Source organism: Acipenser ruthenus, chromosome 15 (genome assembly GCF_902713425.1).
Source record: "Acipenser ruthenus chromosome 15, fAciRut3.2 maternal haplotype, whole genome shotgun sequence".
In the NCBI taxonomy this organism is placed as follows: Eukaryota; Metazoa; Chordata; class Actinopteri; order Acipenseriformes; family Acipenseridae; genus Acipenser; species Acipenser ruthenus.
In genome coordinates, this window is record NC_081203.1 from 12080455 (window position 1) to 12088205 (window position 7751).

Below are 7751 nucleotides of genomic sequence, written 5' to 3' on the forward strand. Positions count from 1 at the left end.
TGTAAACTACCAGTGTGGACCTCTTGTAAAAGCATGGGCAAAGGGAAAGTGAATAAATAGGGTTCTCTCTTGCTGCGGGCATGGTTATTGACTTTCATAATTATTAGGGCTGTGTGTTTTGCTCAATTTGGGAACTGATAATTTTTTTTGGTCTGAAGCTATTGAATGTAAATCATTGAATGTTATAAAAATGTCTCATTGCTTTTTTCAAACATTTTATAGCTTAATGTACAATTTAAGCATATTTTTTTAACATAAAATACATACAGAACAATGTTTATAAATGGCTAAACTATGGCAAAAAATTGGCCTGCAATCTATTACTAATTATTATTGTAAGCATAATTTCCAAATGTTAACACTTGAGATTCTCTTCTGTTTTCTCTCCTTTTTCTCCGTGCTTCTGAGAATTGCTAACATGCACTCTTTTGTGAATGGTCTCAAAATCAAGGCCATAGGCTGGAGACTGAAAAGTACTGAGAGCCAGGTCTGAGAATGTTTTCTTAACTTAAACAACTGATAAAAGTGTCTACCATGACATTAAAACAAAGACAAAATGCTATAGTGGTTTGTATTGCCACAGTAATTAATGACGTGTATTCTAATGCATAAATGATTAGCTAATATTGAGTGTAATTGGTTGATTTCCATGATATCTGCATGTATGTGAAATTAGGGAAAGAACTGTATAAGAGGGACAGGAGAGAGATAACCCATTTCAGATTGCCTCATTTGCGGCTACTCCCAGATCTATAAACTCTGAGTGTGCTTGCTTGTAAATAAATGCCATAATTTTCATTTTGATATCACTCCTGTTTTCAGACTCTCTTATTTCCTTACATTATTAGTAATTTATTTTTGTTGCCTGTACCATTGTCCAGGGTGAATTGTAAAGGTGTAGTTTACATAGAATATGGTTACAATAAACAATTGGTAGTTTAAAAAATAAATATTACCGGGATTATAAAGTACAACAAAGCACAAGCGTACAATACAGGCAATGAAGATCTGCAGTGTCTACAGGTGCAGTCTGAACAGGTAAAACAGTAAACAAGGCGAGCAGCAGAGTTCTGCATGAGCTGAAGTGGGCTGATAAGAGGTGAGGTGAGTTCAGTCTTGACAGAATGAAGGCCTGGACTACAAATTGTGCAGAGAAAAGGCAAATTCTGTAGATTTTATTGTAATTTAGATAAGTAAGAAAACATTTTTAGTAATTCTACTTTTCTTTACCACAACACTTCATTTTTTAATGGACAAGTACTTTGGCATGTACACAAAAAAGTAAAATTGGTCAGCCTTATTTCTGATGATTGGTGTAATGTTAGGGTCACGATAAATACGCTGCACCAACATGTATTCCTGGGCACATACAACAAAGTCACACCATTCAAGTCCTGTAATCAGTAACTGACCTGGCACTTGCCAATAGTAGGCATGCTGACTTTTCAATGCTAAAATACCTTGTTGCATTTGTAGGTATTTGCAGTCAACATAGTTTTTTACATTTGGACATTTAATTTCCACCAAGCCAAAAGGTGGATGCTCCGTTGGATCAGAAATTATGCCATCTGGGGAAGAACCAAGCCAAGCTGCATCTGGGTGAATTACAAGCCCACAGGGTGAATAATTCACATTTTTCAACATGCAGTATTCCCTAACTGCTCCAGACTCCATTTCCAAACCCCTCCTCATCTAGGAGGCTGTGTGGTCCAGTGGTTAAAGAAAAGGGCTTGTAACCAGGAGGTCCCCGGTTCAAATCCCACCTCAGCCACTGACTCATTGTGTGACCCTGAACAAGTCACTTAACCTCCTTGTGCTCCGTCTTTCGGGTGAGACGTAATTGTAAGTGACTCTGCAGCTGATGCATAGTTCATGGTAGAGGCTGTTGATAAGACACAATACTTCCTGCCTGTACTTTCCCAAAAATGGAATCCATCAAAGGCTTGTCAGCTGATATGCCCATGGTTGTTACTAGTGGCTTGGATAAAATGTCAAAGTCCTGGTATGCTTCAGATACCTGCAGCACAGAAAGGTCTGGTAACTCTCCGATAAGTCCTTTGTACAGTGAACTCCTGTAAAATATGAAATATTCTCACAATTACAAATTAAATATTTAAGCTGTTATGTACTGTAAGTCCAGAAATATTTAAGACTTTTATTCTGTGAATTTTGCATATCCAAAAAAAATCGCAAACATTTTTAGTGCAATTTATTTTTTACCAATAGTAAATGCTTTCAGGGTAACAAGTCGCCAACATTTCTGGAGGCAAATTAGTCTTCTGCTGTGATTCGTCAAATATTTTGGCAGCCAATATTTCTGGTCTTACAGTATATCTGTCATTGTAGCTAAGAACAGATGTTGTGGTTTTATGTATTTGTAGAATATAAAGCAATGTACATATTTGAAGCTTACCTAACTTCTCCTTCAGCAGAGCTGTTAGAGGGAGTGTCACAAAGACGGCTGGAGTGGGTGGCGTCAGACCAGAGCCAGGAAATAAATAAACAAAACGAGAGAGGTGGAGTTTGGTGGAGCTGAGCGAATGCTTTCGCTCAGCATTTAATAAACAGAACAAACAGAAAATAAAAGGGTTTTAAACACAAAACAGGACACGGCACTGGAGCCAAAATAAACAGGTAAACAAAACGAACTAACACACAAAACAAGCGGACGAACGTTTAACAAGTACCATGCTGGCACTTCCAGCACGCTGTAGCAATTGTTATTTTCCTTCCTCTCTCTCCCGTTCTCCACTCTCGAACACCCAACCCCGACTGAATGAAACGTGCATCTATTTATGCAGTTGTACCGAGACTCGACTGCTAATCAATCATTCAATTGGAGTCGCGGTACAACTGCACGTGAATCAATAAAGTGCAATTCCCCGTGCTCACATATTACATTTTACTTGCACGTGAAGTGCTGTGCCATCCTCGTGCCTAAATACAAATATACATTTTAAACACTTGTGTTACACAGACCCGTTTATATCCCGTGTACCAATGACTATACACCAACATTTAACACACCACATGCAACATATAACAGAAAATACACACAGGGGCGGGCACTTCGTCACAGGGAGGCTTTGTAATTTCCATTTTCTGAATGGGTCCAGGTTGCACACCCTGTGAAAACAGAATGGGGACAGGGGCAGTTTAGTTGAAGCGTAATTAGATTTTGCTGCTTTATTTGTATTTTCTTAGCAGACACCCTTACCCAGGCTTAACTTGCACATGAACTGCATACAGACTTACCATGGTTCTTGGTTTGTGCCACCTTTGTTCTGTTTCAGTACAGCTGTGAACTGGAGGAACAACAGCTGTTCCCAACTGCGAATAGTGAGCTGTCTAGAACAGAAGTGCAACGGTGTGGTTGCACAAGGCCATTCCAGCTGCACATGAACAGTGGCGACGTATCAATATTACTGGGTCTGAATCCTTTAGCACAATCTGTAGTAAAACAAATTAATTAAACAGAAGTCATAAAACACAAGATATTGACATCCATTAAACAAAGGAATTCATAACTAGAGGAATTCATAACTAAAGTTTGTTAGTACACCAAAGTTTTTAGTATTTAGTATAACTTAAAAATAAACGATTGATCTTGTTCATTAGTGTAAAAAGTATTAGTAACTTTAATAATGCAAAGAAATTGAAATTGAACTCATGTAACTGTAAATCAAACCTTTAACTTGAAAAACTTGAACAACAGCTACACTAATTTGTATCCTACACTCAAACTGTGCGGCTTCTCATTCTTCTTCATCAATCTGAAACAACTGGCCCTCACACTGATTTCACCTGTCAGCCTGTCTTTGTTTGATACTGGTTAACGACAACAATATAGACGTTATGTCTGAGGGAATACAGTGCTTGAAATAAAATAGAAAACCATCATAGCATTACAACAAGAATTTGACGATGTTGTTCAGTTTGTCACTTAGTTAATTTTATCATAAACAAATGTATTAAATTCCAACAGGTTATGCTATCATCACGATAAAGTACATGTTATTATTCATTTTCTTAGCAGGGTGACTTAGAGTTAGAGTTGTCACAAAATATACATATTTCATGATTCACAATACAGTAAGAGCAGGTAAAATATACAATTACTTCAGTCCTAAGAGCAACTTTAACTAAAATACTTACAGTTCGATAATCACAATATAGTATGAGTACATACAATACTTTTCATATTTTAATGTCATAATTATATTTTATATGTTAACATATAAACAACAATATATAATAATATAACTTACTCATTAACCAAGTATCCTTATTAAATATCGATTTTACCACAACAGTTTTACAGATATGCAAAGACTGAAAATTCTAAACAACTCACCCTGGTAGTTGCAGAGGTAGCTGGAAACGTACATTTTAAAACCCTTTTCCAGTTTGTTTGATGGAGCTTTGCTGCACAGTTTAACTATTCTATGGACATCATTAACTGTGATCCTTGGTAAGTCCTGAAGGCAACGCGTATAAAACAAGGCCATGGCACACTTCTCAAGCTGTCATAAATCAGACTTGAATACTGTATTCTACGCAAGCAGACATTAACCGGAAGTAACTATGCTGGTATAAGAGAATGCGGAAGTAGGATGTGCACAGAGCCTACTGTGTCCAACACACGGTAATGGCACTCCCACAATGCATTTCTTCTATTGGGAGGTAGATGTCAGTCTCCAGAAAGTGTAAACCTTAAAGGTGCAGATTGTGTCTTAAATATCAAACACTACCACCATGTCTTTATGAATATTGTATTTATTTATTTATTTTAAATATCAAACACTACCAACATATCTTTATCTATATTGTATTTATTTATTTTAATAATGTTCACTAAGTTAATATCTTATAATACATAGTATCTAAATACTCTGGCAGAACTGAATGAAATTATCTACATTGAGACTTCTTAAGTATTTCGCTTTTTATATAGTGTGCGTCTGAATGAATATGCCCTAAAAGATTACATTTTTCTAAAGTAGTAAAATAATCTTATAGAAACTATTTATGACAGCCCATTTACATTACATCAATAAATCACCCGAAGAGATCAGCAGAACAGTGACATTTCAGTCCAGGGCGTTAGTAGTTAAACTCTAGTGACAACTAATAGCTAAATAAAAACACAGGGTGTGCAGCTTCTCATTGGAGCAGCTTTGATGTTACCCTTTCCTATATTAAAAAGAAAGATTCTGCAAAAGGTCTTTGATGAAGATGAGCCACGGCTCCAAAGGATTAGGTTTTATCTTTGCAGCGTGACGGATTTGAAAAGTACCTTTTAAATCCTCTAATGTGCCATCATGAAACGGCTTGTATCGCTTACAAACCATACAAGTGAAATACCAGAGGTCTTCATTCACCAGCTCGCTTTATGTCCCGCAGCCAATTGGGCAGAATACAGGAACCCTGTGGCTTCAGAAAAAGTTATTGATCATCAGCCTCGACAAACATCTAGCAGCATGATCAGATCAATTATTGATTAACACATTGAAATAATTTGTTTTTTTTGTACAGTCTGCTTGATTTTTCTGTACTTCTTTCTAGCTAAAATAAGTACATTGAGCAAACTGTATTGCAAGCAGGGTGACGTTTTCATAGAGTCCTGAGTAGTCAATTTATTAGGAATCCACACCCTTAAAGTGATTGTAGTTAACACAATAATTACAAATGTCTTACCCTTTGTGCACTTCAGTTTATTATACAGGTCTTACATGTGCAGTTTGGAAATAAACACTTTTTAAAAGTTTAAACCAGGATTCATGGTACAACACTAGTATAAAGAAATCTCTATTTGCAGCCATGCTTTCAGATAGTGTTGCACTTCCTTGGTCATTTCATCCTTTTATGGGCTTCTTCCCTGTCATTAACCAACCAGCTCCTTCCCCTACTGACTGACATGCTTTCAGCCAGTAACATGCTTTGACCCAGAAGACTAGGAAGTGCAAGTAAAACTGATGTCCTAAGAATTTCATGGAAACTGAGGATTTCCTATAACGTAGCAAAGGAACATGCATTTACATATTTGCTGTAACATGTGTGTCACTGAAACTGCAAAACAGTCTACATCTATGGAATTATTTTGTTAGCTTCAATCGCGTCAAGATCACCTTTTGGAGAATTGTCAGCCATGAATAAGTAGCTATCATCGGGGATCCTAGTTTTCCTCATTAAAAAAATGAAACTCTCCAATAAAAATAAAAAAAATCTGGTTTATTCCACAATTAACATAAAAGGCTAAACAACTGAGTTGTCGTCCACAAATAGTACTATTGAATAACAGTTAACACAAGAAGTATTTATTGGTACACTTTCAAATTCTAAGGAAGTTACAAGTTCACCAGTGCCATCAATCAATAATATAAACAAACTTCCCATTTTACTTTAAACATTACAAATATGTCTGTGTAGGAATAATAATAATAATAATAATAATAATAATAATAATAATAATAATAATAATAATAATAATAATAATAATAATAATAATAATAATAATAATAATAATAATAATACCATTTTTTTATTCATATTAGTTGATCTACGAGCTAGTCTTTGTCATCTGGATGGCTATTGCCTAACTCATTGACCTGATCTTTAGGGGTGATTTGTATCGTTTTCGGCATCTACTACTTGTTGAGTAGTAACAATGCACTGGATCGTGAAGTAAACTGTAGCTACGTTTCAGCATGAATGTGACACTGACAGTGCGCCTCGCTCAGCCTTGACCTCTGTACACCAGTTTTATTGAACAAGTATTTTTTTAATAAATTTAAAGCACAATTGCCTGTGTTGATGATAAGTGTATTGATTTGGTTATCAAACAACCAAAAAAAGCCTTGCATATTATTTGCAAAACTAGAAATTCTCCGACAGCATAAAAATTCAGTGTTTTTCTGCGTTATTCCGCAGCAAACGGATTTCTAGGAACCCTGGTTATCATTACGAGGAGTTAAAATGTTGCATATCTCAGTAACCTATAAGGGTGTGATTTAATGAAAATTGTATCCAGTAGTTTTCCTCAACACTTATTTTTATCTTGAATGGAGTCACTGCTGTGACTTTAGATCACTGTTTAGCTTTCTTTCATTTAATCCAACAAGCGTCATGATTATTTGCCATGGAAGTGATTACAAATAGCAGACAGAATGCATTACTTAAAAATCCCTTGATATACAACTTGTAACTTTAGGAGTCCTCTTTCAGAAGTAGTAAATTAATGCTAGATTACTGTGCTTTGTGCATTAAATAGAAGTACGGATGCCAGAAAAATGTTAATGGTTTTGCACAGGAAAATCCATAATTGTGGATTAAACAGTGAGCTTTAATGTTTACACAAATGGTGGATTGCCAGTAGTTTTGTGACTTACTGCTCCAGTTAGCAGGGCCCCTACTTTGTTTGTTTCCAGTCAATGCTGCCTTGTACCAGGCACGAAACGCTTTATTAAAATGCATCTGCATAATTTAAGTTGAGCACTCACACTTTAATTACCAGAACACCATGATCTGCAGACACACAATATGCCAGTACACCAGTGGTGATGCAAAATGCAACATAGAACTCTGCATCTTATTCCAGATTAAAATGTATTACACACATGTGTAATAAACATGAATGTGGTATTGTTTTCACTAATAGTATTCTGTTGAGAGGCAGAGGTAACCAAGAATTAAGAGGGAAACCCATACAGTGGTAGCAGGTGTACACCCAGAAACAGCTGCCATAGAAACTG

At 36.1% G+C, this 7751-nt stretch overlaps 1 long non-coding RNA gene across 1 annotated transcript; it reads right to left on the bottom strand.

The window, feature by feature from the left end:
- Window positions 1-974: 974 nt before the first annotated feature.
- Window positions 975-4551, bottom strand: LOC117422103 (uncharacterized). Its single transcript, XR_004547610.2, has 4 exons — window positions 4355-4551; window positions 3256-3450; window positions 2414-3126; window positions 975-2072 (listed from the first exon to the last, which is right to left on the bottom strand). It is a non-coding gene; the product is annotated as an uncharacterized LOC117422103 (long non-coding RNA).
- Window positions 4552-7751: the final 3200 nt, after the last annotated feature.